General features: G+C 48.8%; 1 protein-coding gene across 2 annotated transcripts in view; it reads left to right on the top strand.

Moving 5' to 3' along the window:
- LOC126536512 (uncharacterized) overlaps nt 1–23,742 on the top strand; it is a 155,576-nt gene that overhangs the window by 1,318 nt on the left and 130,516 nt on the right. The window lies entirely within an intron of this gene.

Here is a 23,742-nt window from a genome sequence, read left to right on the forward strand (position 1 = left end):
GTTTTCTTAATGGTAACAGTTGCGGCTAAAGGTTACGTGCTTCTTTTTTATATATAACTATAGGAAAACGTAAGTTTTGTGTCAAACTATTTGCCCTGCTCAGGATATATAACGGCACACATCTGCTGAATATAATATATACGTAGCGTGCGCTTGTTCCTTCCTGTCCTGAATCTAAAACAGTCGCTCATACGAATTTTCGTTACCAAAAACTACAATTGTGGTGGGAGACGTGCCACAGTGACGTTAGAGGAACATTTATATACTGACATAAAATTGTGGCACGAATCGAATATCTTCCCCGTTGTGAATAAGGGTCAGATATTAACGCAAACCCAACATATCTCGAGCTTCTCATCGAACATATCTCGAGCTTCTTATTTACAGTCACACCTCTTACAATTAAGTACGATTTAATGCATGTTGCGTTACATTTGGTTTCCGTTTACTAAATTGCGCCATGCGCACGCATTTCTTTGTGTATCGTTCTTCACGGGCGGACAGTTTGTTTCTGCCCTCCCCCCCCCCCCCCGCCTTTTTTTTTTTTTAAGCTCAGCACCAACTGTAGCACACCGTCGCATTTTCTCTTTCTTAATTAATTATGGCGTTTTACGCGCCAAAACCACTTTCTGATTATGAGGCACGCCGTAGTGGAGGACTCCGGAAATTTCGACCACCTGGGGTTCTTTTAACGTGCACCTAAATCTAAGCACACGGGTGTTTTCGCATTTCGCCCCCATCGAAATGCGGCCGCCGTGGCCGGGATTCGATCCCGCGACCTCGTGCTCAGCGTGCCTCATAATCAGAATGTGGTTTTGGCACGTAAAAACCCATAATTAAATTAACGAGCATGCAGCTTAATTATCCTGCCGCGCACTGTACGCGTGCCCATAGTATGTAAGTACGCAATTACTGAAGATCCTATTGATTGTGGTTTTGGCACCACGCGTCATGGGTTGTTAGGGAAGAGCTAAGCCAAGCGCACTTAGTACAGTGCACTACATGTACAGTGTTACAGTCGCACTGGCATTTCCCCGAGTCACGCTCATCGCGCTATGTTTTCAGATGCGGGATGGTCTTTCGCTCACATGCGCAGAAGGTTCGCAACTTCCGCAACTCACATGCGCAGAAGGAGCGCAACTCCCGAGTCATCGTCCATGTGCTCGTTGCCTGTATATGTCCGTGCTTGTCCACATGTGCGTGGGCCTGTATGGGCCCGATCGTACTGCAACCAGATCATCTATTTCGCATCGTGTGGCTATAGTTGCGAATATTTATCTTCGTCGGCTTGTCTCACATATTACTACGGGGATGTTGGGAGTACAGAAAGACTGTATTTACAATGTATACACAAGCAGAGTCTGTAGTTAACAATGGCTGACCAGCAACAACACGCTGCAGCCAGCGTCTCGCGATCGTCTTCCTTGCTCTTCTTTTATCCTTCCGTAACAATATCAATAGGCGTATCTACAGATTTCTTTTTTTTTTTTTAGTTGCCATCGAATCGAGTGTTCATTGCTTGTTCCATCTAAAGCTTGCGCGTTTGCACTCTTGACGGTTCGTCCCGGCCGCTCCTCCTTTTTATTTAAATTAAATATGAATATTCTAAAAATACGGTCTCGTTTCTCGAAACAGAGGGAAAGAAAAAACAGCCTGAAGAGGGCCTGATTAATTTTTTTCTTTCTTTCATTCCTTTTCTTCTTTAGTTTTTTCCACATGCTCTGTTGTTAGTCGCAGGTTACTTAAATTGGACGGCTTGTAAAAAGTTAACACAATTTGTCAAACTTTCAGGTTGGCTTACAACGGGCATATTTATCGGCCCTTTTCTATGGCTCCTATGGTAGTATGTAACCCTGCGCATTCGGCCGCAATACAATATCCGATGAAATCGAATATCGAAATGACGGATCGAATAAATAGTTTGATGTGAAATCGAAATATTCAATTTGCATTCGAAATGTCAAATATTCGCACCCCCTTCCCCTTTCCCCTCCTTGACCATCACTGCGTCACAATGGAAAAAAAGAAAGTGCGTGAAAGAGACAGGGACTCAAAGACCACCACACGAGCGCTTGCTCACAACTAGATTTCTGGAATGTATATTTTTTTCTTTTCTGAAATAAATACAGAATGTATACAGTCGTGATAAGCAAAGAAAAAAAAGTCACTTTAAGCTATCAACAAGGATTACAAACGAGAATGTGACGGGTGGTCGTCAAGAACGCTAGCTCTTTATCACGTTGTTAGGCCATCACGTCTCCTTTTTTCTTTACCCATCACGATTGTATAGATTCTGTATTTCTTTCAATAAAAGAACTTGTGCAGAAACCATCGAAGTTGATTGTCAATGTAAGCTAATAGCCGAACGTTTCGAGAAAGATCATTTCGCTTTACTCTATATATATGTTAAAGGAATGGTGCGCTCACGGCTTATGTTTGTTGCATATATGATATTTCAATAGCGTTTATTTTTTTATTTTCTTTAGTGATTCCGTAGAGAACAGGGCTGTTAACCAGCACACCTGTAGCGCAAGTGTATAGGTGGACACGAGGGGTTGATTTTTTTATTATTAGATACCTCCTTGTGTGGTATTTGCGTCGGTTGGCGTTCGGCAACGAGCGCGCATGCCACACAACTCGGTTCACATGCCTTCGCGCGTCCTGCTGGCGATTCTTCACTGCGTGTAATTTAGCACCGGCAACATTACACCGTGCAAGCATGCAGCGTATATATGCAGTTTCCTACAAAAAAAATTACTATAAAAAAAAAACTGGTGGAGCGAACGTTCAGCTATACCGCGGGAATGCTTGGCATATACATATATATACATCATGGATGTGCACGCATGTTCGTGCTCGTCGCTTCGGACGTTCTTGTGGCGTTGTTTATACTAACGCTTTGCCCGTCTATAGCTACGTATCTTAAAACGCACACATTATGTACTTTTTCTGAGCGCAGCAAGTCGGTCGATCGACCTCGCCGCGTATATATGCGCAGTCGCTACGAATCGTCGCATTTATATTGCGCGATATTTCGTTGAAAGTTGTCGTTTCGCAAAGTCGTGAAGTTGGATATAAAATAACATCATCATTATCATCATCAGCCTGGTTACGTCCACCGCAGGGCAAAGGCTTCTCCCATACTTCTCCAACTACCCCGGTGATGTACTAATTGTGGCCATGTTGTCCCAGCAAACTTCTTAATCTCATCCGCCCACCTAACTTTCTGCCGTCCCCTGCTACGCTTTGTTGGAACCTCAGCGCTGACGCCCGTTGTTGCAAATGGGTCGCAAGCCCCAAGGGTAGCGTTGGCCTGGCGGCCTGGGGCACAACTGGAAGCATCCGAAGGTCCCGGCAAAGCATGAGTCGACTGGTAACAGAACAACTTGTTTATTCTAACATCGCAAAAGAGCGGGCGGTCAGGTCGACCGAAGTGGAGAGACGGGAGAGCACGTAAGTCAACGGAAGAAATCGGAGCCTCTCTCTTGGCGTCCGGGGGCAGCTGCTCTTATACTCTCGGAGTCGAGGGCAAGAGGAAGGCCTCGTGACGAGGCCACGTGACGGCGGGGCACGGACAGGCTGAGAGACACGTTGAGACGAGTGTAGTGACGCATCCGCCGAGCAGGCGCCGGTCAGACCTCCTCGCTTCACACTTGGGGAGCTCCTCTCCCCGGCTGCCGCGCTTTGACAAGCGTGGGCACCAACATGCACACACACACACGCACACTTGAAGACACGTGGCATTGAAACACGCCTGGACGCGCTTGGCGGGGAGGCGTTGCGGCGGCGTCGAACGGGCCAAAATGTCCGCCGCTTTGAACGAAGCCCCGGCGTCCGTTGCATCCGCGCCGGCTATACCGCGCGTCGTAGGCGAAACGTAACAGCTTCCCTTCCCTTGGAATCCAGTCCGTAACCCTTAATGACCATCGGTTATCTTCCCTCCTCATTACATGTCCTGCCCATGTCCATTTCTTTTTCTTGATTTCAACTAAGATGTCATTAACTCGCGTTTGTTCCCTCACCCAATCTGCTCTTTTCTTATCCCTTAACGTTACACCTATCATTCTTCTTTCCATAGCTCGTTGCGTCGTCCTCAATTTAAGTAGAACCCTTTTCGTGAGCCTCCAGGTTTCTGCCCCGTACGTGAGTACAGACACAGCTGTTATAAACTTTTCTCTTGAGGGATAATGGCAACCTGCTGTTCATGATCTGAGCATGCCTGCCAAACGCACCCCAGCCCATTCTGATTCTTCTGATTATTTCAGTCTCATGATCCGGATCCGCAGTCACTACCTGTCCTAAGTAGATGTATTCCCCTACCACTTCCAGTGCCTCGCTACATATTGTAAACTGCTGTTCTCTTCCGAGACTGTTAAACATTACTTTAGTTTCCTGCAGATTAATTTTTAGACCAACCCTTCTGCTTTGCCTCTCCAGGTCGGTGAGCATGAATTGGAGTTGGTTCCCTGAGTTACTAAGCAAGGCAATATCATCAGCGAATCGCAAGTTACTAAAGTATTCTCCATTAACTCTTATCCCCAATTCTTCCCACTCCAGGTCTCTGAATACCTCCTGTAAACACGCTGTGAATAGCATTGGAGAGATCGTATCTCCCTGCCTGACGCCTTTCTTTATTGGGATTTTGTTGCTTTCTTTATGGAGGACTACGGTGGCTGTGGAGCCGCTATAGATATCCTTCAGTATTTTTACGTACGGCTCGTCTACACCCTGATTCCGCAATGCCTCCATGACTGCTGAGGTTTCGACTGAATCAAACGCTTTCTCGTAATCAATGAAAGGTATATATAAGGGTTGGTTATATTCCGCACATTTCTCTATCACCTGATTGATAGCGTGAATATGGTCTATTGTTGAGTAGCCTTTGCGGAATCCTGCCTGGTCCTTTGGTTGACGGAAGTCTGAGGTGTTCCGATTCTATTTGCAATTACCTTAGTAAATACTTTGTAGGCGACGGACAGTAAGCTGATCGATCTATAATTTTTCAAGTCTTTGGCGTCCCCTTTCTTATGGATTAGAATTATGTTAGCGTTTTTCCAAGATTCCGGTACGCTCAAAGTCATGAGGCATTGCGTATACAGGGTGGCCAGTTTTTCTAGAACAATCTGCCCACCATCTTTCAACAAATCTGCTGTTACCTGATCCTCCCTAGCTCCCTTCCCCTTTGCAAAGTTCCCAAGGCTTTCTTTACTTCTTCCGGCGTTACTTGTGGGATTTCAAATTCCTCTAGACTATTCTCTCTTCCATTATCGTCGTGGTTGCCACTGGTGCTGTATAAATATCTACAGAACTCCTCAGCCACTTGAACGATTTCATCTATATTAGTAATGATATTGCCGGCTTTGTCTCTTAACGCATACATCTGATTCTTGCCAATTCTTAGTTTCTTCTTCACTGCTTTTAGGCTTCCTCCGTTCCTGAGAGCATGTTCAGTTCTATCCATATTATACTTCCTTTTGTCAGCTGTCTTACGCTTGTTCATTAACTTGGAAAGTTCTGCCAGTTCTATTCTAGCTGTAGGGTTAAAAAGAAAAAAGAACTAAAATTAAAGAACAAAGTTTGGGCAATTCCAAGCACATAGCCATCATCCCCAAGCGACCGCATACTATATGCATGCAACTTATGCATAGACAACAGCGCAAGCTCTCAAGTATAAACCGCCTTATATGTATTGCCACGGAATTTTGACCGGCAAATTGGTGCCAGTGAGTGCGCATCTGTTTTGCGTATATATACCAAACAATAAATCACGACATAATACATTTCCATATAATGTCGACCCACAGGTGTTCCTAAAGCACGCGGACCTTTTAATGGGATCGCGCGTTTTATCCAACGGCATTTTATTTATTTTCTTGAATTTCTTATTTTAGTCTATACGCCGTTCTGAGGCCATTTAGGTATACGGTTACGTACAGCTGGGTGTGAGGGCATTCTTGGCCATTCCTCCAGAATGCGAAGGGGTCGCTTGGATACAATGGGTGTATACATGTGTTGCACTTCCCTGCATGCATATCAGTCCTGGTTAACCGCCCTGCCTTTCATTTATCATTTTCTCTGTCTCCCTGTGCATACAACTCTCACCTCGCATCACCTCGATCATCATACATCGTTCTCAACCCAGTGACATCGCTGCGTCGCCGTCTCACACAGTGCATCCACCTGATTTGGTGTTTGCATTTCGTCACATAGCTTGTGGACGATGTATAGCGCATAAACGCAAGCATCGTGTTTTTTTTCTTCTTGTTTTTTCTTTTTTGCATGTTGCATATAGGATGAAAATAAACACGAATGCACGCTTCGCATTTAGTTGTACACCATTTAAAGGAGCACCGACAGGACAGTTTCGACTTATTACGATGTATTCTTTTTGTAATTATTTTTCTGTTTCTTGCGTCAAATGAAGGTTCTGGACCTCGAAAGCAAGGGTGGGGGGGGTGGGGGGGAATATGGCAAGTTTCGGTTTAGTTTACCGTATGTCGTGATGCCATGACACAGGTGGTCACGTGGGAGCAAGACATCGCGACGGTTTGGTAGGGTGCATGGACCGTAGTTCTGGAGCTCGCTCCGGCCCGCTCGATGGTCTCTTGCTACATCGGGCCGTGGTTTGTAGAAAAGCTATTATAATAAATTATTCAAGGCTCTCGAAAAGCTCTCGGAAACATGCCAGTTTTTTCACAGGACTTTCACTTAACGCAAATCGTGAAGAGTCGCAAGTAACCATGTCAGTGTATTACTCCTTCAATTAACCGCTTCACGCTTTGCTGCCCGTCTGCATTCCAACATGTGCGCTTGCTGTTCAGCGTTTTCGTTGGAAACTCAATGGCAACCCAGGACACGTTCGGGTCATCGTCGAGGACACGTCGTTCGGCCGTAGGGAGTACAATGACACCGTGGTACGTAACGGGTGGTCGCAGAGCAACAGCGATCGCGCCGCGGCGTCGCGCCAGTCGACATAAATGAAGCCGTGGGTGTTTCGACACTCGCTAGTCGCGGCGGCTGCCTTCCCGCCCGCCCATCCCGCCGAAGTGGCTCAATGAAGTGGGGGAGACCAGCGCCGCAGGGTCGTCGTGCGCGGCGTAGCGGGGTTTTGGTGTTTTCCTTCGGGGAGGAAGAAAGGGCGGTCGTGTCAAGGCTGACTTGCGGCTCGCGCGCTGAGGAGCGCGCTGGCTAATGGGAGCGGGGCTACAGAGCGTACACTTTCCCCCTGTCCTGTCCACGCGTCCGGAGTGCATTGGTGGGTGTTCGTGCGGGCGGTGGTGGCGTCGGTCGTACGCGTACCAAGTCGTTGGGCGGGGCTGTTTTGCGGTGATCCGAATAAATAGTAATAGTAAGCCGGTAAGTTAGCGTTATTTACCCGCCGTGGTGACTTAGTGGCCGTGGCGTTGCGCTGCTACAGGCACGAGGTCGCGGGATCAAATCCGGAGGCCGCGTTTCTGTGGGGGGCGAAATGCGAAAACGCCCGTGTAGCGTGCGTTGGGCGCACGCTAAGAAATCCCGGGTTGGTCAAAACAGCAGCCCAACACCATAGCCACTGAGCAACCGCGGCGGGTAACAACGAAAAATAAAAGAAACTATATATATATAAAGAGAACACTTCTATAGTAATAATAATAATCATCATACGGCCATTTTGGCATTTTATTTTGTACGAGAAAGAATAAGGAAATAGCACACGATTATTCCCGCAAGGTAAACGTTGAACCGCGTTGAGCACAAACATTGATCGTCACCTGTATATCTTTCGCGCATTACCTTTCATTAGTATTCCGCTCTCGCAACCTTCCTTTCAAGAACGCTATGGCGCACTCATGCACGCATGCTGTTGGTTATCCGAAAGTACCGCGCGCGCAGCATTAAAGGAAGGAAAGGGTACAAACTTTTCATGGCGTGTATGAGCTGAAGACCCCCCCCCCCCTATCTATCTATCTATCTATCTATCTATCTATCTATCTATCTATCTATCTATCTATCTATCTATCTATCTATCTATCTATCTTGTTACAATGTGTGTTAGTTCGTGTTTCTGCTTCTCGGGACAGTTCCGGTGTTAACGCTAAGCTGATCCGTAAAATAAATATTAACATAGCATGCTATATATTGTAGCATACATATATCAAGACGATCGCCGCGTGCTTTGAGACGCCGCCGTTGTGAGTATGGCTCACCATGCACGCATATTATGCTGAAAGGAATTGGAGTGTTACCGGGTAGCATATGGATTGCACAATTCTCCGGCCCTATCGCGACGCAGCCGGCCCGGCGGGGAGTCGAATCTTCGACTGTGCTCCGCAGCAGAAAGTCGCAGCCACTGGAGAACCCCCAGTCGTGGCGCGGGCACGTTCAGTGAACGTCGGACTATGGCGCGCCGTCACCTTAGCCGGTTCTTCCTTTTTTAGCGATATAGCGGTTATACGGCGCCGCACTCACGTTGTCATCTCCCGCCGTGTGCTGCACCGGTCTGCATGCAAGCCCGCTTCGATCTCTCTGTCGAGTTATGTCGCAAATAATACCGGTCACAGGTGCGCGTGCGCCCGGCTTTCATTCAGCTAAAACGTTACTAGATTGCACAATTTGGATTGCGCGGGTTCCGAGGGTCCCGTTGCAGTCTTTGACATTGGGACCCTCGTTTGTATATTGTTGCCCATTCATTGTGTAAAGAGTAATAAACTGAAAGTGAAAGCGTCCCTCGGTATGGGAAACGCGCTCGGCGTTGTGCTCATCTGGCAATGCTCTACCACTCGACGGGCGCACGGACACTCGCCAGCGGTTCTCCGCGAGGCGCGCCGTGAAGTCGATGGTTCTATAAAACGAGGCGCGGGATAGAGGAAGACAAAAAAAAACACAAAAAGAAACGTGGCGTTCGCAGCACGGGCGCAGGTTGTGCGCAAGGGCGTGTGCGCGTCCCGATTTCAGATTTGATCTGCGCAGGCTTTGAGGGGTGTCCGCGTGTGTATATGCGATCGGACACACGCGCGTGCTTAGCGTTGCTCGGAGCGCACGGCGTGAATCGAAGAACCTGTGATCGCCACGTTTATATACGTTCTTGAAAAAGGGGGGGCCGCATTGCTTGTTGTTCGTGTGGTGCTCGTTGTCATTTCCTCGGCACCGTAAGCTGTTACGCGTATACACGCTCGAAAACAGTGTGGTTTTGTCCGTACATATGCGTGCTACATGGGGGGGCTCACCCACTGATCTGATCGGTGGGCTCACCTGCCTTTGCGCGACTTTCTTTCTCTCTTCTGCTGTAGCCGGTTTGCGCGGGTTCCGACGGCAGTTTCCTTTCTCTACACCAGCGCTCGCGCGCGGTCATGTATCGATACCTGTGTATGCGTGCGCCCACTTGTATACTGTACACGCGACGCGTTCCTGTTTCTCGGGCATTGACTTACGTTCGTGTGTGTGTGCGCGCGCGCCTACTACATGCGCGTGCTATATGGAGCGCCTCGGAGTGGCGAGGGCTTTACGCTTTTGCCCGCGCTGTCACCGCTGCTCCCTTTTGTGCGCGGTTCCCTTCCATTCGCCTCACTTGCCGCGTTGACGCAGCCGGCCCGCGCAGTGCATGACTGCGCCGGCTTCCCTTTGTCAGAGCGCGACAGCTGGGCCAGTCGCGGGCACGAGGGCTGAACCAACGCCACCTAGACGCGTTCTTTAATATTGTTATGTTCGCTGCTGCTGCTGCTGTTGCTGCTGTTACACCGGTAGTGTTGGCGGCGGCGCGGGCGTAGTTTGTGTCGTAGATTAGAGATGGTGGAGTTTGCACACCTGTTTCACTGTGCCACGGTAACCGGTCGTTATAGCGCTGTTACAGGCATATACGGCTCCTACTTTTGCGGATGTCATCTTAGAGAACTGGGAACACTACAAAATGTGTTTTTCTTTTCGTTCTTATTTTGATTGATTTAACTGTGGAGTTTAATGTACCGGAACTGCAGGGGAGGATAGACGACGTAGTGGAGGGCTCCTAATTAATTTTGTCAACGTCGTGCTTTAACGTGCGTCCAAAGCTCCGTACACAATCGTTTTTGCATTCCGCCCACCGTCGGAATGAGGCCGCTGCGGTTGGGATCGAACCTGCGACCTTCTCTTCAACAGCAGAACGCCATGGCCGCTGAGCCACTTCGGCGGGTCATTGCACAAAGTTGTACCTTTGCCTGACCCCCCCCCCCCTCTCTTTCTCTCTCTCTCGCGCGCGCGCCAGAGAGAGAGAGAGAGTCTATATCTACTTACTGCAACTGCCACATAATCTGTGAATACTGAGATTTTGAAAGTTGCTTTGTGTTCCCAATAAACAGAGTGAACAGAACGGCGCATGCGCAGGACCTGGAGCCTGCTCAGGCTCTTTCGTGCGCAGGCCCTGTAGCGTCCGCTAACTTACAGCGCTGCCTCCAAAACCGTCGGAACACTGCTTTAGTAATGTGTCTATGATGCCACGTGCGATTCACCTGCACAACTTCGCGCAGTGCAGCGAAAGCAACAGATTGCGTCAGGCAATCAGCAACGAGGTTAGGATCAGTGTGTCTGGGAAGGATATCGAGGAAGGAAAGCTCTATAGGATGGAGCATTGCTCAACACGATTGAAGCCCAACGGGTCCGTTCAATCCGTGACCGTCACCACAGATCACTCGCCGCGGTGGCGTAGGCGGCTATGGTGTTGCGCTGCTAAGCACGAGGTCCCGGGAGCAAACCCCGGTAGCGGCTGCCGCATTTTGGTGGGGGGTGCAATGCAAAAACGTCTGTGTCCCGTGCAGTGGACGCACGTTAAAGATCCCCTGGTGATCAAAATTATTCCGGAGTCCCCTACGACGGCGTGCCTCATAATCAAATCGTGGTTTGGCGCCTAAAACCCCGGTATTAAGTTCAATTCACCGCAGATCCTTCGGCTTTGCCTCTCCAGGTCAGTGAGCATGCATTGCAGTTGGTCCCCTGAGTTACTAAGCAAGGCAATATCATCAGCGAATCGCAAGTTACTAAGGTATTCTCCATTAACTCTTGTCCCCAATTCTTCCCAATCCAGGTCTCTGAATACCTCCTGTAAACACGCTGTGAATAGCATCGGAGAGATCGTATCTCCCTGCCTGACGCCTTTCTTTATTGGTATTTTGTTGCTTTCTTTATGGAGTACTACGGTGGCTGTGGAGCCGCTATAGATATATTTCAGTATTTTTACATACGGCTCGTCTACACCCTGATTCCGCAATGCCTCCATGACTGCTGAGGTTTCGACTGAATCAAACGCTTTCTCGTAATCAATGAAAGCTATACATAAAGGTTGGTTATATTCCGCACATTTTTCTATCACCCGATTGATAGTGTGAATATGATCTATTGTTGAGTAGCCTTTACGGAATCCTGCCTGGTCCTTTGGTTGACGGAAGTCTAAGGTGTTCCTGATTCTATTTGCAATTACCTTAGTAAATACTTTGTAGGCAACGGACAGTAAGCTGATCGGTCTATAATTTTTCAAGTCTTTGGCGTCCCCTTTCTTATGGATTAGGATTATGTTAGCGTTCTTCCAAGATTCCGGTACGCTCGAGGTCATGAGGCATTGTGTATACAGGGTGGCCAGTTTTTCTAGAACAATCTGCCCACCATCCTTCAACAAATCTGCTGTTACCTGATCCTCCCCAGCTGCCTTCCGCCTTTGCATAGCTCCCTAGTCTTTCCTTACTTCGTCCGGCGTTACTTGTGGGATTTCGAATTCCTCTAGACTGTTCTCTCTTCCATTATCATCGTGGGTGCCACTCGTACTGTATAAATCTCTATAGAACTCCTCAGCCACTTGAACTATCTCATCCATATTAGTAATGATATTGCCGGCTTTGTCTCTTAACGCATACATCTGATTCTTGCCAATTCCTAGTTTCTTCTTCACTGCTTTTAGGCTTCCTCCGTTCCTGAGAGCATGTTCAATTCTATCCATATTATACTTCCTTATGTCAGCTGTCTTACGCTTGTTGATTAACTTGGAAAGGTCTGCCATTTCTATTCTCGCTGTAGGGTTAGAGGCTTCCATACATTGGCGTTTCTTTATCAGATCTTTCGTCTCCTGCGATAGCTTACTGGTATCCTGTCTAACGGAGTTACCACCGACTTCTAGTGCACACTCCTTAATGATGCCCACAAGATTGTCGTTCATTGCTTCAACACTAAGCTCCTCTTCCTGAGTTAAAGCCGAATACCTGTTCTGTAGCTTGATCTGGAATTCCTCTATTTTCCCTCTTACCGCTAACTCATTGATCGACTTCTTATGTAGCAGTTGCTTCCGTTCCCTCCTCAGGTCTAGGCTAATTCGAGTTCGTACCATCCTATGGTCACTGCAGCGCACCTTGCTGGGCACGTCCACATCTTGTATGATGCCAGGGTTAGCGCAGAGTATGAAGTCTATTTCATTTCTAGTCTCGCCGTTCGGGCTCCTCCACGTCCACTTTCGGCTATCTCGCTTGCGGAAGAAGGTATTCATTATCCGCATTTTATTCTGTTCCGCAAACTCTACTAATAACTCTCCCCTGCTATTCCTAGTGCCTATGCCATATTCCCCCACTGCCTTGTCGCCAGCCTGCTTCTTCCCTACCTTGGCATTGAAGTCGCCCATCAGTACAGTGTATTTTGTTTTCACTCGACCCATCGCCGATTCCACGTCTTCATAGAAGCTTTCGACTTCCTGGTCATCATGACTGGATGTAGGGGCGTAGACCTGTACAACCTTCATTTTGTACCTCTTGTTAAGCTTCACAACAAGACCTGCCACCCTCTCGTTAATGCTATAGAATTCCTGTATGTTATCAGCTATGTTCTTATTAATCAGGAATCCGACTCCTAGTTCTCGTCTTTCCGCTAAGCCCCGGTAGCACAGGACGTGCCCGCTTTTTAGCACTGTATATGCTTCTTTTGGCCTCCTAACTTCACTGAGCCCTATTATATCCCATTTACTGCCCTCTAATTCCTCCAATAGCACTGCTAGACTCGCCTCACTAGATAACGTTCTAGCGTTAAACGTTGCCAGGTCCATATTCCAATGGCGGCCTGTCCGGTAGGTCCGCGTGGTAGGTTATACTGCTCCAGCAGGGCAGCCTCCGGCAGGCAAAGCCCCGGCAGGGCAGCCGAACAGGTGCGCGTCGGTTAGAAACCACCGGGACCCAAACATTCCTGTCCAGTGCACAGAGTCTCAGAGGTCAGGTGTTGGGCCGATACTGCGGGGGAAAAAGCGAAGGGAACGGCTTCACGGAGAGTTCGCTTGCCAAGGCTGGTTTCGTGACGTAATGATGCTCCCTCCTAGTTTATTTCCTTCCTACATGCTGCATCAGGTGGGCCACGGTTAGTGTTGCGCAGACAATTCAGCTTCCGAGGGAATGCAGGGAGGAGGTCACATTCACTTCTGCGAATTTGTTCGTCTCGATTTAGGCAAAACAACTATTTTTGTAAAACTCGGCAGGGTTAGACTCATTTAAAACGATTTACGGTGCCATTGAATTTAGCTCCTGCACTTAGCAGAACACACTGCTATGTGCACCTGGGGGTGGGGGGCGGGGGTATTCTGTAAAAGTCCACCTGTAGTGGCCTGTCTATTTCCGCCGCTGCTGATTGGATGTAGCTGTACGAGCGAGAAGGAGACGAGCGGCCCTAGCCAATCAGCAGCGGCCGAAATGGACAGGCCACTAGATGGACTCTCACAGAATACCGCCCCTAGTGACGCTTGCTGTTCCTTCATTTTATTGTTTTCATTTTCATCTAGAGGTGCGCGATATATCGCACGATCATCGAGTTGTTTTCTCAATTACAAGCTTCTCACTTGACCTGTCGTCCAGTTGCTATAATAACGCGAATAAGCTTCTCCTTCTTCTTTCCAACTGGCTGCACACAAACTTTCTACTTCGCTTTGTTTAGAAATGAGAGATATTCGACATTAGAAGGTCGCCTTTCTGAAATATCCGATTCGACAATCTCGTTATTCCGAAGTCTTTTTTAAAAGGAGCCTGTTCGAGTGAGAGAGATAGAGATGGCATGTACGGGCCAGTGTGGTAGACAAAAGGACTTGTCCGTAGATCCGCGAGGTAGTATAGGTGCCATTCATGTGACAATCAGCAAAGGGAACTTGCAGTTCCCCGAATTGGCAATTTGCTTTTCGTTGAATCGGACTTTGCGTGAGTGTGTTTGCGCGGACATGGCGCGTGCGTGTGATGGAAAATGGAGAGAGGACGCATGGAAAGAAGAGAGTTCGGTGGCCGACCGCGCTTCGCTTTCATTCTTGTCTGCGGTGAATTGGCTTTGCACAGGAGAGGAACCTCGCGTTGTTGGCGCCAGAGAAGCAACGACAAAGAATCGATCGATTCGAGCGAAGATATCGCTCGAAAAAAAAAAAAAAAAGGAGCGCGCTATAGAGCCGTACGTATTGGGCTCGGCGGGAGCAACGACTCTTCGATTCGCCCGCGCCTGCATGGTCTCACGTGGCAGTTCGGCAAGCCCTTTGTGTACGAAAGAATGCACGCGTCCGTTTTGATGGTATATGGTGCAAGCCGTGTTGCCGCCATGCAGTTTGGGACTTCGAACGGCTTTGCAGGGTTTAGTGCGCAATGTGATCTAATTGTGGCGTGAACACGGTTGATACGAATTTAGGGATAACTGTATAGTGCGATAAACCGTTGTGCCGGCGAAAACGCTTTTGTAAGCAACGTGCGTAACGTAACGTCAGGTTTATTTCGCCAATTGTGGGTGGTTGAAAGGGAAGAGATAGGTGGATAAAATTTTGCGTGAAGGGAGTCAAAGAATTGGTGATATGATTTCCACATTTTTAAGGAGGTGGAACAACTATAATTTGTGTTAATGTAAGTGCCAAAGATGGAGTAATTGAAGGCCAAGTTGAAGACAGATCTGTCTTCAACTTGGCCTTCAATTACGCCAACTTGGCCTTCAACTTGGCGCCAATTTCCTCATAACACCCTTATGAACTCGAGTTCATAAGGGTGTTATGAGGAAATTGGCGCGGAACCGACTCATGAGCGTTCCGCAAACGCCAGAGTGGAAATGAAGCCCGTGCGAAAACGGCGGGAGAAGCGGATCTGAGCGAAAATAGCTTAAATTCGTGGCCTCTGAGAGCCGTTCGACCAGGCAATGTTTAATGTATCTGTTCATAAGCGTCAATTGCATGGGAAAAGGGTGGTGCCCTCCCACCCTCCCTCTTCTGGGACACAAACCTTGGGCAGCTACGAGGAGGTTACAATGTTACAATTTTATAAGGAGATTCTTTTTGTACAAAGGAATTAACCATGGGTAAACAAAGTTCGAATGTTTTATTTATTTTGTGTGCATTCTTCAATGCATGGTTATTTCTGCTGCCACACGAATTCTGCCCCCTCCACCCCCCCACCCCTGGAAAATGGGAACGCCACGCCTCTGTGTCTGCTTATTACTATACCCAAGCCTGCAGAGAGTATGAGTCTGTCACGTGTGTACATGCGTGTGTGTGTATATTGCAAGCAGCGCTTTTGTGTGGGTTCGTACAGCAGATCGACTGTCGACGCCTCGACGCGGAGAAACACGCGGTGCAGGGGGCACGTTTATAAGCTAAGACCAGCTTTCGCGCCGCACTAATGTGCGACTCTCGCTCTGTACTGTATGCGTTCCGTCGCTTTGTATTAAGGAGGTTATATAACATTTCGGTCTGCGTTGGACGTCGCTGTGTACGGTCCATCCCCGTGAAAAAGATTTTTCACCGCCCGTCTGCTGGTCTAGATTCGATCCCTTCACGGAAAGGGCAAGTGTGCAAGGCGAGCTCATATAGGGCAGTACGACACAAACAACGTGCTTACATAATCATGTTTGGTTCTTTTGCGCTAACCTGCGGTCGTAAATTGTGTTCAGAGTCCCCTCCGCGTGTCTCATCGGGGTTGCATCCGAGACGGGGAATCCCCCCCCCCCCCCCCACCTCACCTCGACACAAAGGGAGCGCGCGGATCACGCTTTGCGGAAGCAAGTCTGTCCCTCGTCATTTATCTCCGTCTTCTCGCCCCCGCCGCTTCGTTTGTTTGCCGGCGGGTCTATGTGTGTACTAAGCCTTTATGTTGGTGATGTGTGCGTGCACGAGCATTGTGCGCTGTGTGACCACGCGGAAAGACACGGGACGACGACGTGAGCGTTTGCGACTGCGCGGTAACAGAGAAGCCCGCGCTGCGCGCGCCTTTTGGCGGCTGCTTCCGCGACGGAAATAGTGCGTGCATCCGTCCGCACGCGGAAGCGTGTGCAGCGTTTGTTTCTAAACGACTGCTTCTCCGTACGCACTATAGCACTGTAGTAACAAGCCGCACGTATAGTGCAAGGCGTTCTGGCCCTGCGCCATGTCGTCACTCAACATGAACGAGTACGGCCACGAAGCGAGCCAGCGGTGCTTATGGGATTCGCACATTCCTAACGCCATGCTTTGCAGTTTAAACGTCAGTCCATCTTCTGCGACGTTGCAGCTCCAAGCTCGCAGGCCTTGCGTTATGCGTTATGCATAGGTGGTGCTGATTGCAAACGCACCATGTTCGACATTCGATTAAGAAAAGACAGAAAAAAATATCATAACACAAAATATTTACGAAGAGTCGAAGTATACCATCATATATTTGTAGGTCTAAAGCAACACATAATTAGAAATATCTGGGATTTAAGTTACAGAAGCTGCATAGTTGTGTTATGAGGGATGCTATATGTGGAGGCCTGAAGTATAATCTTGACCGTTGAGGGCTCCTTAACGTGGACCCAGAACACGGTGCAAGAATGTTTTCGCATTCCATTATCATCGGAATGCAGGCTTGTGCTCAACAGCAGAACGCCGTAGCCAAGAGCCACCGTGGGGGATGAAAGAAAGGAAGAAAGGAAAAGAAAAGACAAGAGGCAAACTGCTTTCTTTGTGGTGTTATTTGTCCTTCTATTCTTGTGCATTTTTGTTATAATGTTTCAGATGTTTGTTGACCTACAAGGCCACCCACAACGTGCGCTTCAGTGCATACAAAAAGGCCGTGTGTGTTCGAAGCCGTGACGGGATGACGTTAGTGGGCCGATGTTTTAACAGCGGGGCACGCAGCGAGGGAAACGTGAATGCACTACGTGTTTCTTTCCGTCTTTCCGCCGCTGTCGTTTGAATGCAGGCGTTGTCAGCTCTTTGCTGGGAGCGTCACGGTCACGAGATTCCCGTCCTTTTACGGCGAGCTGCAGAGCGCGACGTCATGAAGATTCAGCGGCCTTAATCACGTTAAATAAATGTAAGATAACCTTTACGACGCGAGTTTTCTAGTAACACGAGACGAGTACTTGAGGGCGAGTTTTACTTCGCGAAAATAATTTAGCAGTGCGGTGACTATATGCATATTGTGAGAAGTCGACCGATGCGTTGCTTTTATTCCAGAGCAGCCGCCCGAGACAGAGCCGAAGCACCACATGAGCCAAAAGATGATGATGAGTCGTACGTACAAATGACGACGACGATATGCACAGATAGCGCTCACAGTATATATATAATTGGAGAAGGCGCGTTTAGCGTTCGTCTGGCTCAATTTACCTGTATGCACTATGTGGTCACACCACTTTGTTTATAAAGATGGAACTCGTATAGTATGCGTATTGCCCGAAGACTTTAACGATTGACGTCGGCTTCCCGCTGTTTACTATTGCAGTTGCAGCTTCCATGGCTGTTGATTTGTTTTACGGGTCGTTGTTTTCGGATTTACGACGGCTCAGTGCTCCGCGTCGCGTTTGTTCCACTGAATGTTTAGCGCACGATCGTTGTCGCAAGCAGCCTGTCTGCCACGCTGGTCTGATCGGAAGCGATAACAGATATATCGCAAGATCCCGAGTATATGGTTCCACCCTTGAAGTTAAGGTACACTTTATCCTGTCCCTCCTGCTATACTGATGTGCGTCGCATCGCAGATATAAGTGACGATTGACGACGGCTCTGTGTGCCGATAATGGCCGGAATGTGGGGCGTGAAGATCGCACCTGCCGATCTGCTGTCGCGTGTCAAATAGCCGAACGCGTGATACCGTGCAAATGTTAGGAGGTTTTGTCAGTGCGCTAACGCTGCAGGAGCATCCAAGAACTGCTGCTGTGAGCACATTCTCGCAAGGCCTCGAGCGAATCTCTGTTGTGACGGTCTAAAACGCGAGCTTTAGACCGTCGTATATATATATATATATATATATATATATATATATATATATATATATATATATATATATATATATATATATATATATATATATACACATACACTCATTGTTTGGCGACGTTGGCACAGGCACGCGACACTTGCACGACGAAAATCAACGCCACGGGAATCGCGAACATTGAACGAAAACCGAGAATCTTGTTCGCGCGATATGCAGTACCGACCCGATAATAAGATAAGCGTGCTTATGTATATTCTGTCACATACCTAACGAAAAACAAAGCGAGAGAGAGAAATGAAGAGAGGTATGTAAGGAGCATAACCAACACCGTACCTGCGGTTGGCTATCCTACACTTGGTAAGGAGAAAGGGTAAGAATAGATAAGGAAAGATAAGAAGATAATAAAGAGTTGGTCGTTGTAAACAAATTCGCAGAGCGTTTAATGCGCCTTTTGCTTTAACATTTCTCGGACCTTTATCGTCGTCACCACCATCATGTAACCAGCCCAACTTGCGGCTCTAATGCTTACATTAATTGTAAGACGAAGGCAGTGCGCAACGATTTTCAATTACTCGTCTTGCGTCAGCCGCATGATCTCCGTCCTATGCTTGCAAATTTCTTAATCTCATCGCATCACCTGATTCTCTGCTGTCCCCGACTGCGTGGGCTCTTCACAATTGACACCCTTTCGCAACTCTGTATAATGGACCGCTGGCTATTTACTCTGCGCATTAGGTGACCTGCCCGACCATGATAATTCAGCCCTATCTTATCTACAATACCGACTGTACTCGCGGTTGCTGTCTAATCCACGTTACGATATGTATCCCTTTACATTCCGTATCTCGTGTACCGCGGTCCTTCTAGCTTCTGCTCTAGTTATATTGTTATCCTCGAAGTTTCAGCCTGCACATCGTATATAGAGATGCAGTGTATAGATAGCCAGAAATGCAAAAAAAAAAAAAAAGAACGATGTAGGAATCGCTCACACAGAATCAAGGGAACACGGATAAATGTCATAACGATGGAGTTAATTCCATCGCGCAAACGCGAGCTGAACTCTGACAGTGCGTGTATATACTTACTCCTTTGTTTTCTTGCCGTTGTTCGGCTCCAATGTATACGTTTGACCAACTGTGCAGACTCACAGTTCTCGAGAAAATTGTGTCACGACGCGGCGCTTGAACAGCCACACGGTGCTGCTGTTTTATGCTTGTTTTTATAACAACGTCTTTGTTGCTGTAGCCGCTGCCTTAAATTCGCCTAACCTGACTTTAGCCATACGCTCACATTAGCTAGTCGCTCGTGGTTTTGTTATAGCCGTCTTCGAAGAGGTGTGCGTATTCTTTACGGAAATACGAAGCGCATATGCGCCGACTATAGTGTATATGCGACGAACAAAGCCGGTCTCAGAATTTGGATGATGCGTGAACTTCGTGAGCGCGAGCTCTCGGTGGTACTGTTATTATTGACTGGCGTGCGATGTGTCACGTGAGATCACCGATCATCAAGTATGCGTGCGGGGTTGTTGATCGTAACGGGCACGCACCTGCGCTCCGCTCCTCGTTCTGCCTCACCGAGAGGAACATCCGCTTGGACTTTCGCCAGCTTTGTAGATTAGGTGCGAACGCTCGTGTCAGCCATGCAGGGCTCCTCGCGCATCTGCGCTTGACGTACTCCTCCTGTTCCTATTATAGCTGTATCAACATCAAATCTCGCGCCTTCATTCGCTTGCTTTATGGTCGTTACGATATGATAGGCTACGCTGCGGATGGCCGACCCGCTACCGTTGTGCTGAAGCAAGCGTGATGACCGTACATTCAGGTGGCGGTGTCGGCGGGAGCTTTCGCATTTGGTGACATGGAACTGTATAGTAAACACGTTCTTCTTCAGTGCCCGTCGCGACCGGTGTATCCTTCGTGCTCGTGAGACAGCATCTGACTGGCTAGCGGTGTCCGTTCTATATACACTTTTACTTGCGTCGCTTTCGGGTAGCGCAGAAGTATATGGGGAATAACGTCCATCCTAACTCACATGTGGCAAACTTGTTGCTTCACTCCCCGCCAGGGACATGGAATAATCAAACTTTCTCATCGGAGAGAAACTTATCTTTACTTGTGCTTGGGAGGAGTTACATTTCCCGCAGTTTCTCTCGGGGAACGTAGACTTATACAACAATATTTCATGGGCACATAAGGCATGAGTGCGCAGATGCATATGCGACGACCATGCCTCTTTCGCCGACCTGTCACGGATGCCTTCAACCGTGGCTTCAATGCATAGTGCGGAGCTGCGTCACAGAGCGTAAGAAAAATGATTTGGCGACATCACCGTCATGAAAGCAGGTTGCAGCTGCCATATGCGTGAGGCCATATGAATCGTGGTGAAATTATGATGATGATGATGATGATGATCCGCTTTAAAACGGGCTGGTGGCAGCATGTCACCAAGCTCGCTGTTTAAAACCTTCTCGTGCATTGGTAGGCGAGGTATATATAGATACGAAATCTCGCGATCGCGGCGGAGCAACTGCAAGAGGGTGTGTTCACCGCTTCGACGAGAGAGCGCGCGATCGTTCCGCGGTGTTCCTTGGTCATATTGGTTTTTCGAGTTGCTATACGATGCTCCTCAAATAAGGCGAAAACGCGATCGTAGTAGTATATACAGGCATGAAACGCGCGTTGCTTATACGTCGCGGGTCGGCGGCGTGCAGTCAGCCGGGGAAGGTAAACGAGCAATATGTGTGCTTCGAGGATGTACGCACACGGCAAGGAGAAACGATTGGGGCCCCCTGCTATACCGCACGCCCGTAAATGACCGCGGCGACGATCGTCGTCGTTGCATGTGTGGAAGCGGATATCGAGGCCATTTTCGCCCAAGCGTGGCAGTTGCCTGATCCCGGCCTTCCTTGGTATGCACTGATGCGGTGGTGGTCAACCGTATTCGCAAACGGAACAAATACGTGGCGGCGGCGGCGGATGCCGGAGAGGAGATGCGTCGCTGCACGAGGAAGATGTGCGCACATATCTCATACGCAGGTGACAGGATGCGTCGCCCGACCAATTTCTCTCCCCGATGTTCCGTCGTTAGCCTACCGAGGAATAGGCGTGTCAGCGAGCTGTGTTACATGTGGTCCTAAGCGCTTGTTAACGTTGGAGGCACACGCTTCACTGGCTCGGCGATCAACTGCATGCTTCGCTATATAGCTCTGCCGCTCTGATTCGTCCATTCCCGCGGATGAGAAACTGTGATGACAGTTGTGTACTCTGCTGACGAATTCATCGTCGGCCTTTCCTAGATTACGTCGCAGTGAGAACGCGTGGAGAGCCTGTGGTACGCATCAGAGAGTGTTATATATATATACATACACAGGTGCACAACACTCTCTAACGGTATATATACGTTTCTTGCCCCGGTGTTAATAATTGTCATGTGACATGACAGAAATTTGCAGACTACGCTTTTAAAAAGATAAGGAGAGATTAAGTGAAGGCTGTGGGACTAATGATGGGCGACATGCAAAATGCGCAAGGCACTTCATACATCTCGTCTCACATAACCAGTATATATAATGGCGGATGTCGGGCTGGGATCGCAGAAGGCGCTACATATATACCTGTCACCCTCTGTCCCTCGCGCTTTCAAAACGTGCTATTGTCAGCGCCGATATGCTGGTGACCACCTTGTTTAGGGCGAGTTAGACGCGTGGGAAAACACGCTCGGCGAATTTCGCGTATCGTCCATTCCTAGGTGGAGTCACGTAGTCACGTGATACGCAGACTGGAAAGTTATTGGAGGGGCTGCCCACAGACAGCGTCCATCCAGAATATCCTGCGGGATAAACATGCCCCCGTGCACTTCCCCTATATCGGACACCTCCTCTCCCAACCCGGCCCTATTCCGTACGCTAATGGCGCTCACTAATGCGCGCGGAAGCGTTAATCCAGCTTAACAAAAGCCCGAAATGCTGTAGTAACGAAACAGAACGAAACGAAAAAGAGGTGGGGATGCGCTTCCGCGTGTTCCGGAAGTAAATAAGTAATCTGCAAGGTGACAGCATTTCTCTCGGTACAGTCACCGACTCTTCCCTGTCATCCCTGCGTCGCGCTCGTTGTCCGCTCTATCCCCGCGTCGCTCGGTTCATTAGTGCTTCTTTTTTTTTCGCGGACGGCGACAGCCCCGGGCCGCGGATGGTCCGCGAACGCCCGAGAGACGACGCGACCGCCCGTCGCGTATGTTGTGCCCCTCGGCGGCGGCAGGCGAGCGAGCTCGCGTGTTGCGAGGAGCCAACTCTCTGCCGGCCGCGCGCGCTAACGTGGCGGCGACGGGGGCCACCAAATTGCTTCCGACGCTCGCCACCGTTGGCCCCGAGCGGCAAGCGCGCGTCCCTATTCCGCGCTTTCGGGCTCGTTCGCCGCCCGCTTTATTAAATTGCAGCCGAGAACACTCTCCGTATTATTATTTTTTTCGACTTCCCTCCCCCCGATCTCTCTTGCCGCCTTTGCTTCTTTTCTTTCTTTCCGGTTCTACCTTTTTTTTTTTTCTTCCTGCTCCGAAGGTCACGCAGTCGTTTTTCGACGCGAAGCCTAATTCTTGTCGCACTCTTGCAGTTCTTTTCCCGTTTTCTCTCCCCCCCCCCCTTTTTTTTTCCTTTGCTTTCTTTTCTTACGTCTCCAGTTCTTCGAGTTCGTCTTTCCACAATGGCGAAAGAAATGACGGCTGCATTCGTGGCGTGAAGTATGTCGTGTCTTTTTCCGCGCCGAGCAGTGACGGCGTTGCATGTGGTTGGCCACGCATCCCGTTCCTTCGCGGAACTCGACCCAGAACTCGATATATTTTTCTAACGGTCGCTCGAAAACGCAAACGATATCCCTTCGCTCAGCCTTCATATACCTTAGTTTTATCTTTGTTTCGTCTTTGATATCGCGTGAGAGAGAGAGAGAGAGAGAGAGATATTGTGGGAAGGCCACTTACTGTCAGCTTAAGGAGTCCGCAACGTCTGGCTTTTGTAGGCGTATAGGAACATGCTGCCTTTCGTTTTACATATAGCATGTCGGGGTGAAATAGAAGAATAGAAGCGTGCGCCGCATTATAAAGAACATAAGTTTAAAGAATCGTGCGGTCTCTGCTGTGTGAATGCGCTCTTTCGTTTGAATTATTAGATTCTGTGACATGCGCCGGGTGCCGAGCCGTATATGAATCGAGCCTACTCGGTGAGAGAAGCTGCGCTTCTCGAATCGTCGTTCTTCCCCGCGTGACACAGGGAGTGCGTCGAAGCGCCGGTCTCTCCTTGCAACGGAAAAATATCTGACAAGCCCATTTATTTGATTGATTTTAATGTCCTATATATGCTTAGGTAAGTGGAGCATGGATTTGGGTTATGTGATGGGCGGAGTAGCTATAGGAAGTGCATGGTCTGTCGAATAACAGCAGTACGCGGGTCAATAGACGTGAAATGCAGTCGTGGGTGAACGAGTCGAGTTTGTATAGTTCGAGTTTGGTTGACGTGGGATCAACAGGGTGGGAGCGGGATATTCGAGGGCGAGCACGGTGCCCCCCGCCTCAGTAGGCATAG

The sequence above is a fragment of the Dermacentor andersoni genome, chromosome 4 (assembly GCF_023375885.2).
Source record: "Dermacentor andersoni chromosome 4, qqDerAnde1_hic_scaffold, whole genome shotgun sequence".
NCBI lineage: Eukaryota > Metazoa > Arthropoda > Arachnida > Ixodida > Ixodidae > Dermacentor > Dermacentor andersoni.